Genomic DNA, 19510 nt, shown 5'->3' on the forward strand with positions numbered 1-19510 from the left:
AGAGGGTTGTCTGGGCTGAGCCTTGAGGCGGCCAGCCTGGCTGCAGTTCCACCTTGAGCTCGCTGCATTTAGAATGCTGTCCCAATGCAAGCTGCTGCCTTGTTCCTCCAAGGCTGCAACCAGCAGCTTTTCTCCATGCCTACCTGTCTCTATGTCACAGAGGCAGCAAGGGCGGCCTAGCAAACAAATCACAGTTCTGCAAAAGGGGAAGAGAAAGAACTCTACTGATATTCCAAACTGTAAGCCAAGTGAACATTTTTAAATATCCATCTTTATTCTTTTTAGTTGTGTGTCTGTGTGGAGATATGTGCACACGAGTGAAGGTATCCACAGAAACCAGAGGTGTTGAATCCCTTGCACCTGGAGTTGCAGGTGGTTGTGAGTTCTAAAATGGAACTCTGGTCCTTGGCAAGAGCAGCATACACTCAACCTCTAAGCCATTGCTGCAGTCCCTCCAATAGCCATGGAAATCAAGTGACTAATGATACGTTTTGAAAGGACCAACTGTGTACCTGGAAGCACTGACCCCCAAGTAGCCAACCATGAAACACATTTCAGTAAATCAGTCAGATTTTCAGGAAAACAGAAAAATAATTCTCTAACTCCCAAGCTTAAGGCCTAGTTATGATAGTAGAGAGGAAATGAATTCACCAAGACACTTCTCAATTCAAGAAAATGTGAGCTAAGAATTTTTATATTCAAAGTGTTCTTCAAATGCCACAGGTATAGAAATAGTTTTAAAATGCACATATTCTCTCTCTCATATATATATGATATATATATATATATATAAAACCATGTAATACATAACATAAGGTACATAATATAAGATGTTCCCTTGCACACATGTTTCATCCAACCAAGTGACTAGAAAAATAAACCATCTTGGTGAACACCAGATTTATTTAATTACGTTTCAAGTCTAAGGGAGTGTGAAGGGGTCTGTAAATTGGCTCAGCCATTGTTTCTCTCACAGAGACCCAGATTCAGTCCCCAGCACCCATGATTGGTGGCTCACAACCGCCTGTAGCTCCAGTTTGGGGGGGGAACCCCTGCCCTCTTCTGCTCACTCTGGGCACTCCATGCATGCCGTGCACACAGAGACTAGCAAGCACACACTCACACACATAAATAAAAATAAGGGGAAGTTTAAGAAACCTTTAGAATGACAAGTATGAGGACAAAGAGAGAGAAATAACATGAAACTAATGCAATACAGTAAAAATGTAAAAACTGTGAAGCAGAGATTATTTTTTAAAATGAAGGTCAGCTTTAGAATAAAGACAAAGCTAAAAAAAAAAAAAAAAAAAAAAACAACCTACAAATGTGGGGGAATTTCTACCTTTATGGAATCATGTTATTTATTTTTTAAGATCTATGTATGTGTGTGTGTCACACAAGTGTAGCACCCCTAGAGACCGGAAGAAGGAGGGTATCACATCCTGGAGCTGGAGTTCCAGGTAGCTGTGAGCTTGGGTGCTGGGAAGAAGAGGAAGGACCCTTAACCGCTGAGCCATCTCTCAGCCCCAAGAATCGTCATGTACCTATATTTTATTTTGCAAATTACATATGTAGCATAGGTTTAATATCCAGAATATATAAAGAATTCAGACATCATCACAATAAAATATGAGCAGAAATTTCTCCAAAAAAAGAGCTGAAAATGGCCAACAGGCACCTGAGCAGATTCTCATTGCCATCGTTCTTTAAGGAAAGGAAAAAAATCACAGAAAGCCAGCTCATCACTGGTATTATAATGGCTACAGTTAAAAACAGAGAAAAACAACGTGCTGGCCTGGAGTGGAGAAATCTTGGGCGATGTAGCACTTGGACTGCTAGAGATGTAGCAGCTAGACGTTCTTCACTGCGGACTTAGGAGAGTAGTGATAAATAATCTAGGGAAGACTGCCTGGCGAGGGAAGGGGTGAGGCCTTCTTTAGAGCGTGGGAGGCATGGAGTGGCAGAGGGGGCTTTGGGGAGGTAGGAGCTTCTGGCTGGAATCGTGGGGGAGAGCTAGGAATTGCTGGGGTGGGCTATGGCCTCTCCTTCAGTTGTATCAGGGTACCTCTGGCCATCTCAGGAGCTCTATCTAGATTGCAGTTCATTACACAGCAGTGATGGTTTGACCTCCCTTCATCACTGAGACCCTTAGCACGTGACAGCATGCAGGAGAGCAGCCACCTCAGATGCAGACTTCCTTTTAGCTTAAATGCAAAGAGACCCTGTAAACAGACTCTATCCCATGTGCTTAGTAGTGCCAGGCACGCACATGCTCAGCAAGTTCTTTAATCCATCATCTGTAGGCAATGGTCCATGACTCACCTGGTGCCTCCTCACTCCTCCTCAGGCCCTCTTGGGGATGCCTGGAGCCACTGGGAATTTCTCCATCCCCCTGTGTCTTGTGCACGGCCTTGCATACTGGAAGATTTCTCCCTCTTAATGTCAGTTACCGGTCCTTGCCACACTCCTTCACTTGGACGTGACTGTTACTATTTCCTTCTCCAACAAGATGTGTTTCAACAGCTTTTTTAATGATAAAATATGAAGAAATTTGTTTGAAAAAAATCTTTCCTGTGCGTATAGTTTTACTGTTTATCAAAGACGAAAGCAAAACACGGACGATGAGATCATGGATCCTAGAGGTGACCCTACTAGTTCCATTTCACTAAACTGGTGTAATTTCCTTTTTGTGTGTTTTATTGAAAAGGGGTATTTTTGTCTCACATACTGTGTCCTGATTAAGTTCCTCTCCTCCTCCCAGTTGCCCCTCCCCCATCCAGAGTCACTCCCTTCCGCCCCACCCCACCCCCAACCCCTGTCTGTCACTAGAAAACAAACAAGGCTTTTCAGGGATAATAATAAAATAAAATAGAAGACAAAACAAAAACTAACACAACAGAATTGGACAAAACAAATGAACAGAAGGAAAAGAGCCCAAGAGAAGGCACAAGTATCAGACAGAGACCCACTCATTTGCACACTCAGGAATTTCATAAAAGCACTGAACTTAAGGCCACAATATGCACCCAGAGGACCTGGTGCAGACCCCTGCTGGCCCTGTGCATGCTGCCTCAGCCTCTGTGAGTTCACATGAGCATCATCTATCATGTTGATTTAAAAGGCCTTGTTTCCTTGGGGTCCTCCATTCCCTCTGGCTCTTAGACTCTTTCTGTCTTTCTGTCTCCTCTTCCACGGGGATCCCAGAGCCCTGAGGAGGAGGGATTTGATGGAGACATTCTGTTTAGGGCTGAATGTTACAAGGTCTCTAACTCTCTCTATGTCTGGCTGTGGTCTCTATGTTTGTTCCCATCTGCTGCAGGAGGAAGCTTCTCTGATGATGGCTGAGGAAGCACTGATGTCATTAGGAATCATTTTATTGCTATGTTGTTTATTATTATTATTTATTTTTATTCTTTTAGAACAATAGTATTTGGGTTTACCCTAGGTCTCTGGGCTATGAGGTACCAAATTCTTTGTCACCAAAGCAATATCATATGTGGGTTCCACCTCATGGAATTTGCCTTCAAACAGATACTGGTTGGTTACTGTCACAAGCTTTGTGCCACAATTGCATCAGCATACCTTTCAGGAAGGCCACCATTATAGATCAAAGGGTTTATGGCTGGGTTGATGTTTACCTTTCTTCTTTGGCAGCCTGCAGAGTTTCTTCCTGTACCAAAGATGCTGGCACATAGGGGTGAAGGATCTATATGAGCACCAGTTTGACCTCTCTGTGTTCAATGAGTTGTACAGATACTGTCTTCCGCAACAGAGCCTTGCCCTCTGTTTGAGGAGTTGTTGGTAACAGCTTGGGTTATTTGGGGATTTCCATGGGACCTCTTTGTTCAACAACTAAATTAGATATAACCCAGTCTGGGACTGGAGTCTTCATTTGGTGACAACAGATGGCCAGTTGGGGCTCTGTCTCCTCCATCACTTGGCAATTTCATTTAGATTGCCTTCATATATATATGTGTATATATGTATTTTAGGAAGCTTCTGCTGTAATAGGTTTCCATACTGTTCCTCCAAGGGGCCTTCATTTTAGCTGTCTCTTCCTGTATTCCCTCCCTTGTCCTCACATCCCATCCTTTTCTCCACTTGATCCTCCCATTCAGATGCCCCACACTCATCCATCCATTGTAGTAGGACAGGCTTAGACTAGTAGCCAAGGCATGCACATAACATACTCCTCAAAAGCCAACCTGGTGTCTGCCTGAGGGGCTAGCAACAGTCACTGTCAGAGTTCCTAGTCAATGTCAAGAGTTCCTGATCATGCTGAGTCTGCCTGAGGACCTAGCAACAGTCGATGTGATGTCAGAGTTCCTGATCATGCCCAGCCAAGGAGGGATGACCACATAGACTGGGCACTGGGAGGAGGATTTACAAGGCCTTTCCTGTTATTGAATAAGTGAGCTCATTATTTGTTTTCAATGGACTCCCTGTGTCTGAGTCATTGATGTCTCACCTTCTCACTCCCTCCCCTGAGGGACCTTTAGAATCCAAGCAGCAATCCATAATTGTCTTTTATATTTCCCTTCCCAAGGGAATCTATCTGTGCTTCCCTGCTCTCATACTCTATATTCTATTCTGTTGCTTTGCAGATTGTAGCATGGTTATCATTGAATTAACAGCTAATATCCATATATAAGTGATTACATACTATATTTGTCTTTCTGGGTCAGGGATGCCTTGTAACAGGTCTCCAGACCTTAACATAACTGACTCCATGATGGAAGTATCATTCAGGCCAGAAAACTCAACATCATCTGACAAAACAAAAAACAAAGACCTAATCTATCAAAGTCCATAGTTCTTGGGAAGTTTCTGTCTTAGTTATGGTTTCTATTGCTGTGAAGAGATACCATGACCATAGCAACTTTTATAAAGAAAAATGTTACATTGTCAGAGGTTTAGTTCGTTTTCATCATGGTGGGGAACATGGTGGTGTGCAGGAAGATATGGTGCTGGAGTAGGAACTGAAAGTTAATACATCCTGACTTGCAGGCAACAGAAAGTAGTCTGAGACACTGGGTGTGGCTTGAGCATACCAGACCTCAAAGCCTGCCTCCACAGTGACACACTTCCTCCAACAAGACCACTTCAACAAAGCCACACCTCCTAATAATGCCACCCCCTATGGGGGTCATTTTCTCTTAAACCACCACATTCTACTCTCTGGACCCCAGAGGCTTGTAGGCATATTATAATGAAAAAATGCATTCAGTCCAACTTCAAAAGTCCTCATAGGCTCATATAACAGTCTCAAACTTATTTAAAAGTCTAAAATCCAAAGTCTCTTCTGAGATACATGACAATCTCAGCTACAATCACCTGTAAAAATCAAAATAAAAAAGCAGATTACATACTTCCAACACTTAATGGCACAGGATATACATTACCATTCCAAAACGTAGGGAAGGGAGCATAGTGAGGAAATACTGGACCAAAGCAAGACCAAAAACCAGGTTGGCAAACTCCAAACTCTGGATCTCCATGTTTCATGTCAAAATGCTCTTCAGATCTCCAACTCCTTTCAGCATTGTTGATTGCAACACACTTCTATCTCTTGAGCTGGTTCCACACAGCTCTCCTTGGCAGGTAGCCCAAGGCTCTGGCATCTCCAACATCTTGGGATCGCCGAGGCAATCCAAGCTTTACCTTCACATCTTCATGCAATGGCCTCTCTAGGCCTCCATTCAGGGACACCCGTGAGACATGCCTGACCTCATCAGCTTTCCTTAGTCATGGAGGAAGCTTCCATAGTGCCTGTCTTCTCTCCTTGACTCTAAAGCCAGAACCATGTGGTTGAAGCACCCAAGTTCTGCTGCTTGCCGGACTGGACCATGCCCCGCCCCTATTCAATTACATCTCCACCAACTTTCTGTCTTTCACCACCTAAGTAAGCTCTCAACTCAGCTCTTCTGGAATTTGCTCTGTAGACCAGGCTGGCCTAAAACTTGGAGATCCATCAGCCTCTGCCTTCCTAATGCTAGGATTAAAGGTGTGCACCACCACACTGGGCTCTAAGCTTTTCTTTAATCCCTTTTTACAAGTTGGAAACTTAGCTGGGTGGGGTCTTGCCCCCAGGTCACCAATCCTTTTATTCCATTTCTTAATCAGTTTATCTCCTTGAACACAGGACTTAGTTCCTTTCAACTTTTGGGTGCTCCTTTTTTCCATAAATTTTATATTTTGTAATTTACCCTGCTCAGCTTGCTCCTTGTCATTATAAATCTTCATTAGAGTCACCACTAATAACCACATGCCAGAGTCTATACTAGGCTGTTTTGAGATTTCCTCTGCTAACAGAATTAATCCAAAACTCTTCACTTTAGCTTTAGGCAAATTTTTTAGATAAGAGCAACAAGCAGCCATTTGCTTACCAAAATATCACAAGAATGATCTCCAGGCAACATACTAAAATTCTCCTTTGAAACCTCTTGAGCCAGCCCTCCACAGTTCAAATAACTCTACTAGTATGGTCCATTCAGCAGAACTTAAAGCATCCAACTGTTTTACTAATCCACAGTCCCATGATCCAGAATTCCTTCAAACAAAAGCATTGTTAGACCAATCATAGCAATACCCCAGTCCCTGGTACCAACTTCTTAGTTAGGGTTTCTATTGCTGTGAAGAGAGACCATGACCATGCAACTCTTATAAAACAAACAAACAAACAAACAAACATTTAATTGAGGTGGCTTACATTTTCCGAGGTTCAGTCCATTATCCTATTATCATCATGGTAGGGAGCATGTCGGCCTACAGACAGACACGGTGCTGGAGCAGGAGCTGAGACTCAATACATCTTGACTTACAGGAAACAGGAAGTGGTGTGAGACACTAAACGGTAGTTTGAGCAAATATGAAACCTCAAAGCCCATCTCCACAGTGACACACCTCCTCCAACGAGACCATACCTACTCCGACAAAGCCACATCTCTTAACAGCGCCGCTCCCCTGTGGGGCCATTTTCTTTCAAACCACCACATTGTCGCACTTTTCTTCAAAGTGTTTCTCAGCCATTTGAGCTTCCTCTTCTGAGAATTCTCTCTCTAGATCACTACCCCAATTTTTAATTGGGTTAGTTATTTTCTTGATATCAAGTTTTTTTAGTTCTTTATACATTTTGGATATTAGTCCTCTACTGGTAAAAAAACAAACAAACAACTTTTCCCATTATGTAGGCTGATGCTTTGTCTGAATGACAGTGTCTTTTGTCATGTAGAAGTTTTTAGTTTTATGAAGTCTCAGTTGATCTTAATGCCTTAAGATCAACAATTGTTCTCTTCAGAAAGCATTTTCCTGTGGCAATGAGTTCAAGGCTATTCCCCACTTTCTATTATCAGATTCAACAAATTTAGTTTAATGTTGAGGTCTTTGATCCATTTGAAGTTGAGTTTTGTGCAAGGTGATAAGTACAAATGTGTTTGGATTCTTCTACATACAGCCATCCAGTTTGATGAGCAGTTTGTTGAAGATGCCGTCTTTTTCTAGTGTGTATTTCTCATTTCTTTATCAAAACTTAAGTGTCCATAGGTGTGTGGATTTATGAGTGGGTCTTCAATTTGACTCCATTGATTGATGTGTCTGTTTTGATGCCAATATCCTGCTGTTTTTATTACTATAGCTCCATAGTACAAATTGGGATCAGGGATTGTGATACCTCCAGATACTCCTTCAAGATTCATGATTGTTTTAGTCATCCTGTTTTTTTTTTTTGTATTTTCATATAACACTGAAAATTATTTGAGGCTATTGTGAAAGGTGTTGTTTCCCTGATTTCTTTCACAGTCCATTTGTTATTTATATATGTTGGTTTTATGTGGCGCTTTTACCTTGCGAGGAAAAGTCATAAGGCACAACAAAACCCACTATAAGAGTTTTAATAGGAGGAGGGAGGGACAGGACAGAATGTGTGGTCAGGCCTGCTGAAAGGACATGTGCGGAGAGCAGGGAGGGTATATGAGACTCAACTTTTATGGACTACCCAGTGCATGTGCACATGGGCCCACATGGCTACTCTATTCATGCACATAGATTATGTGATCACGCTGCATGCAAATTCTGTGACCACATAGTACATGGATTATGTAGGAAGTAGGGCCTGGAAATGACTAGACATAAATGACTAAGTGTCTCGCCAGGACATGCCCGATCATGGGGGGCGTGGCTAGAATTCCTATCATCCCGGACTCTTTGTTTTTGTGAAAGATGGCAGATGAGTGGGTATGGGGCACTGTTTCTCCGGAAAACTGCTTCCAGCTGATTTGGTGGGTGTCAGTTGCGTCTTGGAGGGTGGGTAGGGAAGGGGGCTTCTGAGGTAGCCAGGCGACCTGGGATGGTGGATTGTCATCTGTTGCTTTGGAGCTGTCCATCATCTTTCTCGGCTTGGGACTCTGGCTGCTTGTATCTGAGAAAGTGCTGGTGAGACAGAAAAAAAGCTTAGAAAAAAAGAAATATATATATATAATTTCTCCTTTGGGGGGTCCCAGGGTGAGGAAGGGGGTCCCGGAACCAGGAAAGTTTGGGTTTATACTTCTCTGAAGCAGATCCGACCTGTCCAGATGGATTCAAGCTGGTTTCTGGAGCTCAGAAGAAGCAGCCATGGAAAATTTAAAATCTTGAGCTGGTGACCATGATAATGTAATGTTTTAGTACTCCGCTGTATTGGTCAGTGTTAGTGAGGGGGGGAGGGGGGTGGGGGAGGGGATATTTGGAACATGCTTTTAATTTTTACCTGAGATAAGCCTCATCAGAGACAGATTATTTTAAGGCACCCGTTTCTTTTACTAGTTTAGCATTCAGAAGACACAGGTGATCAATTGCTGAGTCCAGACCCTTTTGGGTCTGGGGGTGTAAATACCTCTAGACTGTTACTGTTCTTTACCGCCTGGTTCTTGGCCTCCAGCTCTATGGTTGGTTCTGTAACAATTAGCTGAGTAGTTCATTAGAAGAGGGAACCAGGAAGGAAGAGCTTGTGGGGTGAGACCTCATTCTTCTGGAATTGGTGACAAGGCAGTGGATCCTGGTGTCCTCTGGAACTTGAGAGAGAGCAGGGCCCTGTCTGTGTCACTGTGCATGAGGAGGAGAAACGCTGCTGACCGTTCTGGAGTGAAGGCACATGGAGGGAGCAAATGAAATGAAAGCTCCTACCTTAGCTGGAAACTCTCCTCCCGTTAGGCACCCCTGAAAGCACAATTAAGTCTGGTGAGGTGGGTAAGGCTGTCCCCCTACCCCAACAATAGGAAAATGAGGGGAAGTGGGACCCCAAAACTCCCTCAGGACTGAGTAAGTGTTTTGGTGTCCAAAAGGAAGGAAATGGGTGGCCCAGATATTATTATGACTACCCTGGGTTCCCTGTGTGAAATGGGCATGGCCGGGTTGGGAACAGGGCAGCTTCAGTCATTGTTCAAGGCCAAGCCTAGGAAGTCAGCCGGAGGGTGGTCCTGATTTGATGTCCCCATGACACAAGGTGCATGAGGGCAGTCAGCTGACCAGTGGTCCTCCTGGTGGCACTTCTAATGAGGCCCCATTGGTGGCCCATGTGGGGTGGCGGTGCACACCGGAGCCCAGTGACCTTCTCTCTACCATACTTAAAGGAGGGACCCGGAGGCTTTCGGGGAGCCAGTTGGGTAGCATGTGCCAGCATGTGGTAGTTCTATTTTCGGGCTTTATCATCTTTCCCATGGCACACCTTAAATGCCACTGCTAACACTTCTGCCTGTGGGGTCAGGGGCCCTCTCTCCAAGTGCTTAAGTTTAGTCCTAATGTTGGGGAAACTCTGTGAGACAAAGTGGGTCATAAGGAGCTGCCTGCCCTCTGGGCTCTCAGGAGCTAGGCTAGTATATTGAAGGAGAGCCTTTGTAAACCATTCTAAGAAATGAGATGGATTTCCATCCTTATCTTGAATTACATTTTTTAGCTTTTCATGGTTTACTGGTTTTTAGGGTAGCCTTATGGAGGCCTGCCAGGAGGCAGGTGATAAACCTATCCCTGGCTAGAGACCTGCCATAGGTTTTATAATTCCAATGTGGGTCCCAATCAGGAACCACCTCAGACCCTGGAGGGTGTGCAGGGTTGGTTTGGTGAACCTCATCCACATGTGTTCTTGCCTGTTCCCAGACTCGCTGCGCTCCTCAGGAAGTAGGTTATTAGCAAGTATCATATATACATCATGGAAGGTGAGATATAAGATTGGGTAATATATTGGAGTAGTTTAATAAAGGAAGCAGAATTAGAGGTATAGGAGTCCCATTTCTTTTCTATCTGAGAGAATTCTACAAGAGAGAATGGGACGTGAATCTTAGCCAGTCCACCCACGCCGGCCACCTCTCACAAAGGGAGAATGATTGGTGGGTTGGCATGGCTGGGGTCAACTCCCTTAGCAGTTAGAGAGTGGGTAGTGGGAAGTGTGAAGGTTGGAGCCAGAGTTGAGCCTTTGGAAGCACCGGGTACTGGAGAAGAGGAAGAAGCCAGGGGAGGAGCCTAAGGGGCAGCAGGCGCCCTGGGAGCAGGAGTCGGAGCAGAAGGTCGGATAGGCGGAGGTTCATTTGCAGGCTCCAGAGCTGGAGGTTCCGGAGTCAGTGATTCCTCTGTTCGGGGTGCATAGCCAGGAGCACATGGGCAGGAGAAAAGGAAGTGAGATGGGAGGGTTTAGAGCTTAGATAGAAAAAAGCCTGAATATAAGGCAACTCCTTCCATATGCCTGTTCGCTGGCAGAAGTTAGATAATTCCCGTAAAATATCGGGGTCTAAGGAACTGCGCCATGGCCATCTTTTGTTATTTTGTAAAACATATTTGGGCCATTTTAAGAAATGGCAGAGCAGCTCTAGCTAAGACTTCAAGTACTATATAGTGAATAGGAATGGAGAATGGACAACCTTGCTTTGTTCCTTGTATTAGTGGAATTGCTTTGAGTTTTTCTCCATTTAAGTTGTTGTTGTCCATGTTCTTGCTGTAAAATGCCTTTACAGAGGCAGACAAGCTTAGAAATCTTTAAGCAAGACATTAAGCTGAGAAGTTTTAGAGCTTCCAGAAGGCATCCCAGGGGAGAGGTGGGACTGATGGGATTGGAAACCTTATTTCCCATGTCTGCAGGAGAGAGAAAAAAAATTAAAAAAAAATAAAAATAAACAAACATGATCCAAGGCCAAAGCCTCAGGCGTCCCTGAGACTAAGCAGGCACAAACCACCATGATGCTTCGACAAGAGGGAGGGAGGTGGGGGCCAAGGCGTGCATAGGCGCCCCCCCCCAGGAGTCCAACAGCATTCACTGCTTTGTCAAGTGAGGGAATGAACTGGCCATATGCAGCCTGAGGATGCAGCCTGAGGACGCAGCCTGAGGACAGGAGTCGGACAGCAAGAATTATATCTCAAACCGTAGATGTGGGAAATGGCTAGAAATTTTAGCCTGCATTGGGGGCCGGCCATAGCCAGTGAAGGCTGTGGCTGGAGGTACCCCCAGTCTCAGGAACCCCAGAGGGGCGCCAGATGGTCTATAGTCATTCCCACAGGTTCAGGAGACTGTTTACGCTGGCTGGAAGTGGGGGGCTCACCAATCGCAGCAGCTGGTGTTGCGCGGAGCAGTCAGTCCGGCAGCCCAGCAAATGCAAAGTGGGCTGTCTCATAGAGGGAGCAAAACCTCAGCACAGATTCCCTGGTGCAGAGTGCCGGGGGCGGGGTGGGGTGGGGCTGATTGGTTTTATGCGGTGCTTTTGCCCTACAAGGAAAAGTCACGAGGTACAAAACCCACTATAAGAGTTTTATTAGGAGGAGGGAGGGACAGGACAGAACGTGTGGTCAGGCCTGCTGAAAGGACATGTACGGAGAGGAGGTAGGGCACATGGGACCCGCCTTTTATGGACTACCTGTGCATGCACACATGGGCCTGTGTGGCTACTCCATGCATGCACATAGATTTCATGATCATGCTGTGCGCAAATTACGTGACCATGTAGCTCACGGATTACATAGGACAAAGGACCCTGGCTAGGCAGAAATGACTAAGTGTCATGCCAGGGCATGCAGCGATCATGTGGGCTCAGCTAGAATTCCTATCAATATATAGGACAGCTACTGATTTTTGTGAGTTAATTTTGTACAGCTATTTTGCTGAAAGTGTTTATCATCTGTAGGAGTTTCTGATTGGAATTTTTAGGGTCATTTATGTAAACTATCATATCATCTGCAAATATGGTTTGAATTCTCCCTTTCCAATTTGTAGCCTCTTGATATCCCTCAGGTGTCTTATTGCTCCAGCTAAGACTTCAAGTACTATATAGTGAATAGGAATGGAGAATGGACAACCTTGCTTTGTTCCTTATATTAGTGGAATTGCTTTGAGTTTTTCTCCATTTAAGCTGTTGTCCATGTTCTTGCTGTAAAATCCCGTTCTTATGTTGAGGTATGTCCCTTATATCCCGAATCTTCCCAGGACTTTTATCATGAAGAAGTGTTTTATTTTTTCAAAATCCTTTTCTGCATCTAATGAAATAATCATGTGGTTTTTGTCTTTCAGTTTGTTTGTATGATGGATTACACTCATCAGTTTACATATATGGAACCATCCCTGCATCTCTGGGATGAAGCCTACTTGATCATGGTTGGTGATCTTTTTGATGTATCCTTGAATTCTGTCTGCAAGTATTTTATTGATAAAAATTTTACATTTATCTTCTTAGGGGAAGTTGGTCTGTAATTCTCTTCTTTGTTGGGTCTTTATGTGGTTTGGGATTCAGAATAACTGTGGCCTCATAAAATGAATTGGGCAATGTTACTTCTCTTTCTATTTTGTATAACTTGAGGAGTATTGACATTAATTCATCTTTAAAAGTTTGGTAGAATTCTGCACTAAAACCATCTAGCCCTGGGCTTTTGTTATTTATTTATTTGGTTGGTTGGGAGATTTTTAATTACTGCTTCCATTTCACTGGCAGTCATAGATCTGTTTAAATTGCTTATCTGATCTTGATTTAACTTTGGTTAAGTGGTAGGTATTGAGAAAATTATTGATTTCTTTCAGATTTTCCAATTTGGTGGAGTACAGGTTTTTAAAGTATGTCTTTATGATTCTCTGGATTTCGTAGGTATCATTGTTATGCACTCCCTATCTCTAATTTTGTTAATCAGGATTGTTAATTTTAATTTCTAATTTTGTTAATATCCTCTCTCTCTGCCCTTTAGTTAATTTGGAAAAGGGTTTGTTTATCTTATTTTCTCAAAGAACAAACTCTTAATTTCATTGATAATATTGTTTTTATTTGTTTGTTTGTTGCTATTTTAAGGCTTTCAGCCCTGAGTTTATTTCTTTCCTTCTATTCCCTTTGGGTGTAATTTTTTCTCTTTGTTCTGATGATTTCAGGTGTATTGTTACTAGTATGAGATCTCTGCAATATTTTTATGTATGTACTTAGTGCTATGAATTTACCTCTTAGAACTGCTTTTACTGTATCCCATAAATTTGGGTGTGCTGTGCATTCATTTTAGTTTTAGAAAGTCTTTCATTTCTTCTTAAATTTCTGTCTTAACTGTGTTTTACTCAGTTGTGAGTTGTTCAGTTTTTATGAGTTTGTAAGCTGTTGTTTCTGTTGTTGATACCTATCTTTACTCTGTGGTGGTCAAATAGGATGCAGTGTGTCACTTAAATTTTATTGTGTATGTTGAGACTAGCTTTGTGTCTGAGTCTGTGGCAGTTTTGGAGAAAGTTCCATGAGGTGGTAAGAAGAAGGTATGTTCTTTTGTGTTTGTGTGAAATGTACTGTAAATATCTGTTAGGCCCATTGGGTTTATACCTTCAGTTAGCTCCCCCATTTCTTCTAGTTCTTGTGTGCATGGCCTGTCTATTGTCAAAAAAGGAGTATAGGAGTCTCCTACTGTCAGTGTATAAGAGTTAATATGTGATTTAAACTGTAGTAGTGTTTCTTTTACAAACTTGGATGCCCTTGTGTTTGGGGCATGGATAGTAGGAATTGCAATGTCCTCTTGGTGGATTTTTTTCTTGGACTAGTATGTAGTGTCCTTCCCTATCTCTTCTGATTAGTTTTGGTTTGAAGTCTATTTTGTTAGTTACTAAAATGGTTACACCAGTTTACTTCTTAGGTTTATTTCCTTAGATTATATTTTTCCATCCTTTTTACCCTGAGGTGATGTTTATCCTTGATGTTAAGGTGTATTTTTTTGGTTGCAGCAATAGTATGGATCCTTTTTTCACATACTGTTAGTTTGTGTCATTTTATTGTGGAAATGAGACTTCTGATGTTGAAAGATACCACTGAGCAGTGTTTGTTAATTCCTGTTATTTTGTGGTTGTGGTGTGTGTGTGTGTGTGTGTGTGTGTGTGTGTGTGTGTGTGTGTGTTCCTGTGCCTGTGTGTGTATGCATGTGTTTCTCCTCTTTTGATTGGCTGGTCTGGGATTATTTGTTTTTTGGATGTTGTTAGCCTCTAGGTTGGAGATTTCTTTCTAGCACCTTCTGGAGGGCTGGGTCTGTAGAGAGATATTGTTAAATTTGGTTTGTCTTATTAATCTTGGAATGTCATATTTTCTCCATCTATGGTGATTAAATATTTTGCTGAATATAGTAGTCTGGGTTGGCATCTGTGGTCTCTTAAAATCTGCAGCATATCTGTCTAGACCCTTCCAGCTTTTAGAGTCTCCATTGAGAAGTGGGGTATTGTTCTAATAGGTCTGCCTTCATATGTTGCTTGGTCTTTCTCCCTTGCAGCTTTTAACACTTTCTTTGTTCTGTATGTTTACTGTTTTATTTTGTGCTGAGGGGACTTTCTTTTCTGATCCAGTCTATTTAGTGTACTGTATTCTTCTTGTACTTTGGTAGACATCTCTTTAAGTTAGGGAAATTTTCTTCTATGATTTTGTTGAAAATACTTTCTGTTCTTTTGACCTGGATTTCTTGTCCTTTATCTAGTCCTATTATTCTTTGATTTGGTCTTTTCATAATGTCCACAATTTCCTGGATGTTTTTTTTTTTTTAGAACAATTTTGGACTTAGCATTTTATTTGATTGGGGTTATCTCTTTCTTCATCTTGTCTTCAATGCCTGAGATTTTCTCTTCTGTCTCTTGTATTCTGTTGCCTCTGAGATTCCTGTTTGAGTTCCTAAATTTTTCACTTCCAGATTTCCCTCAGTTTGTGGTTTCTTTCTTTTTCCACTTTCAGGTCTTGTTTTATTCAGGTCTTATTTATTTCCGGAACTGTTGGATTCATTTCCTTCTCCTATTTGTTTTCTTAGATTTGTTGAATGGATTCATTCATTATTTCCCCTCTAAGTGTCTCTGTCACATTCACAAAGGCTGTTTTAAGGTCCTTGTCTTCTGTCTCAGCCATGCCGCCATACCCGAGGCCTGCTGATGGAGGGTGGTGGCCTCTAGTAGAGACATATCGTCCTAGGTATTATTGACTGTGGTTTTTGTGCTGAAGTTTAGGCATCTGGGTTTGCGACGATTGTCATTCCAGGTGATGATAACTGGTCTTGTTTTTGTTGTCTTGGTTGTCCCTTGGTTCTGTTGTCTTCTCAGTGTACTGGTTGTATGTTGTCTGCTAGGAAATTCTTCTTGGATTCTGATAGATGTGTATACTGGGGGTTCCAAGCAAAATGTATTTCTAGGTTTTGAGAACTGACAGGACTGGGAATGGACTAAGGAGAGGGGGTACAAAGGAGGGAGGAAAGCGGGGTGTTCCACTAGGATCTACTTAGTCCCCCTGGGAATGGGGGCAGAGAGGGAACAGAGGCTGAAGCAGGTGGTCTGCCATAGAGCTGAGGATGAGACTGGGGGATTAAGCTTGGAGGAACAAAAGGAGAGTTGAAGGTCTGCAGATAGCCTAAGTGCTCTGCTGGCCTGATTGGCCTGCGGGTTCCCAGGGAATGGCTGTTGGGTTTGGGGGTTAGGATAAAGCAATAAGTGAGGGGGGGCGGGGGAGGAGGGTGTGTAGGGGAAGTTCTGTGTGATCTACTGAAGAAGGGAGCAGAAAGGGAGAGGACTGCAGCAGGTGGTCTGCTGCAGAGCTGGAGGAGGGGAGACTCTGGGACTGGGCATGAGGGAGTGGAAGGAGGTCGGAAGATCTACAGCTAGCCTGCCTGCTTCCCTGGCTAGAGTGGCCTGGTGGTTGCCAGCACATTTCAACACTTACACCAGCCTGCTCTCATCCTGTCTTGGCCTGGCCATCCCCCGTTCACACCCTTCCCTTGTTCTCCACGCCATGGTCCGCAGCTCTTGCTGTCGAGCTAATATTTCTGCACACTCTGCCGCGTGAGTGTGCCAGTTTGGAGACAACTTACCCCGTTTGGTCTTGCTGGTTTCAATAGCATCAGACTCACCTCCTCTGCTTTAGAAACCAAACCCAGAAATGTAGCCCCCATGGTTTGGTGGCAGTGTCACTGGGCTTTCCTTGAGTTTTCTGCAGCTGGAGATTGGAGACGTTCTGTCCTGTGTGGTCACTGTCCTATGACATTCTGTGCTGTGTAGTCACTATCATATGATGTTCTGTGCTGTGTAGTCACTGTCCTATGACGTTCTGTCCCGTGTAGTCACTGTCGTATGACGTTCTGTCCCGTGTGGTCACTATCGTATGACGTTCTGTCCCGTGTGGTCACTATCGTATGACGTTCTGTCCCGTGTGGTCACTATCCTATGACGTTCTGTCCCGTGTAGTCACTATTGTATGACGTTCTGTCCTGTGTGGTCACTATTGTATGACGTTCTGTCCCGTGTGGTCACTATCGTATGATGTTCTGTCCCGTGTGGTCACTATCGTATGATGTTCTGTCCCATGCAGTCACTATCATATGATGTTCTGTCCCGTGTAGTCACTATCCTATGATGTTCTCTGCTGTGTTTTCACTATCGTATGACGTTCTGTCCCGTGTAGTCACTATCCTATGATGTTCTGTCCCATGTAGTCACTGTCCTATGACGTTCTGTCCCGTGTAGTCACTGTCCTATGACATTCTGTGCTGTGTTTTCACTATCCTATGACGTTCTGTCCCGTGGAGTCACTGTCCTATGCAACTCAAAGTCGTGGCTTGTCTCTGTGCACGCCCGTCACTTCCAGCTCTCCACATCACACTGTTAGTCTGCCCTGTTTCTTTGCCCGATGAGATCTTTCTGAATCCCAGTTCTGTCATCTGAGATAATCATTCTGTCCCAGCTTTATGACATACTCATTTTTCATAAACTTGCCTCTGTAGCTTCTGCCAAGATATTAATTAAAGTGTTGAACAGATGGGGCCAAAGGCAGGCTTTGCAGAGGACACTGGAGATGCATCTCCAGGTTTTAATTAGTGCTATTTAAGCGGCTGCACGCCCACCAACGGGGTGAGTGTGTGGATTGTACTTCTCACTTTACCAGGGCCTATTTCATTAAAGACCATGTTAACTCATGTAAAGTCCCGATATTTTATTTACTACACATGTCTAATCTACCAGCCTTACTGAATAGAAAATCGAGTCTAATATAACTTCTTCTTGGAAGCCTCTTCTGACTTCTAATCATTGCTGCTTGCTTTCTGTCTAAAGATACGCCCAGAGCGAAGTTCAAGTTTACTGGTCTATAGCTTAGATAACTAATACTTCATGTGTGGCTTCATCTGTGTGTGTGTACACCTGCTTTCCTGTGAGGACACGTGTGTGGGTGCTCATGGAGGACGGGTGACTTCCTTTAGAGTCATCTTCAGGAGCACTGTCACCCTCTGATACGTTGTCTTTTCCTTGCCTGGCGCACAGCAGCCAGTGTTACCCAGGCTGTCAGGTGAGCTGGAGGGAGGGATCCTCCTGGTGCTGCCTTAGCGATGCTGGGATCACAGATACATGCATGTTTACGTGCTCAATTAGTTCCTTTCTGATTGCTGTAATAAAACATCACAACCAAATGTAAATTATGCATTTATTTTGGCTATGGTTCCACAAGAGTAAGAGTCTATCAGAGCAGGGAGGTATGACAGCAACCCCAGGCATGGCTTCTCCCAGGCATGTTTTCCTAGATTTTTAGTCGTAATCAGTTCCAAGTAAATATTGTTTTCTTTGTTCTTAATCAGAGTTTGTTCTTGGTTGACAAAACTTTTCTAGATGATTTGACAGTGATTCAACTGTCCCTCTAGGTGTCTCTTCTAAGGCCATTTCCAAAAAATTAATCTGGGGATGCAACAGATTCTACTCACTCCTTACAGCACCTTAATTAGACCTGGGTTTTAGTTTCCTCTTAGGAATGTTCTTAAAATGATCTCTCCAGTCCCTATGGTCCTCCCAATATTAGTTGGGCACCACCGAGACTATGGTGAGCCACTCACAACTGCCTCAGGAGGGCAGGCTGCCAGGCAATGAGCCTGCTGCCTGAGCCGCACACTCCAACTAAGGGCTTCAAACAGGAGCCAGGGGACAGAGAGGCGCGGTGACTCCTCACTCCCCATAGATCTCATTTCTTGAGATGAACAACACAGAAGTCTTGACCTCTCGAAGGTGCTTCCGGTTAGCGGGATGCAGCCAGTCATCTCATTTCAGAAAACCCATGCCTCCTACCCTGACATTGTTCCCAATACTCAGAAGCTGAAGTGGAATTTCATTTTCTAAATCCACAGACCTCAATTATAGTAGGCTTTCTTAGGGAGCACAAAGGTGAATGCTAGCCACAGCAGAGTAAAGCTATGGAGATGAGCATCTGCATTTTAGGACAGATTAGCTACACTGCACACGTGGATAAGATATCACTGGGAGGGTAAACAATTCTTGAATTTGCTTCAAGAAGTTACTCCCTGCCCCTTCCTGTAATCTTTAACATATCTAAGGTCTTTATGCTGACACCAAGCTTCATAGACATTCTTGGAGGCTAGTTAGTACCAACTATCAGAGTAGATATACTTCATTCAACTTCAAAGGTCAAATCTTTTCATCTTGGAGTTCTTCCATCTTGGATATCTCTTATTATTATCATTGTATTGTTATTTATTTGGTGTGTGTGTGTGTGTGTGTGTGTGTGTGTGTGTGTGTGTGTGTGTGTAGGTCACAGGTCTACATGTGTTTTTTCCTCAATTGCTTTCCACCTTATTTTTTGAAAAGGCTCTCTCACTGAACCCAAAGTTCACCAGTTTGGCTAGGCTAGCCAGTTAGCAAACTCTGCAGATCTTCCTATCTCTGCCTTCTCAGTGTTTGGGTTACAGATGTGTGCTGCCACAGCTGGCTGTATGTGAATATATATGCAGATACATGTACCTTTGTCCATCCACCGCATTCCTTTGAGACAGAGTCTCTCACTGAACCCAGATCAAGGCTGGTAGCCAGCACCTCCTAGTGATCTTCTTGTCTCAGTCTACCTTAGCACTGGGTTATGAGCACATGCACGGTCATATCCAGCATTTTATCTGAGTACCCGGATCCAAATTCAAGGTAATCATGCTTACACAGCAAGTGTTCTTACTAAACCATGTCCCCAGTCCCCATGCCTGCCCTTTTATGGAAGGGTACAGAGTGTAGTACTACTTATTATTCAAAATATGA

This window comes from Peromyscus leucopus, chromosome 17, assembly GCF_004664715.2.
Source record: "Peromyscus leucopus breed LL Stock chromosome 17, UCI_PerLeu_2.1, whole genome shotgun sequence".
Lineage (NCBI taxonomy): Eukaryota > Metazoa > Chordata > Mammalia > Rodentia > Cricetidae > Peromyscus > Peromyscus leucopus.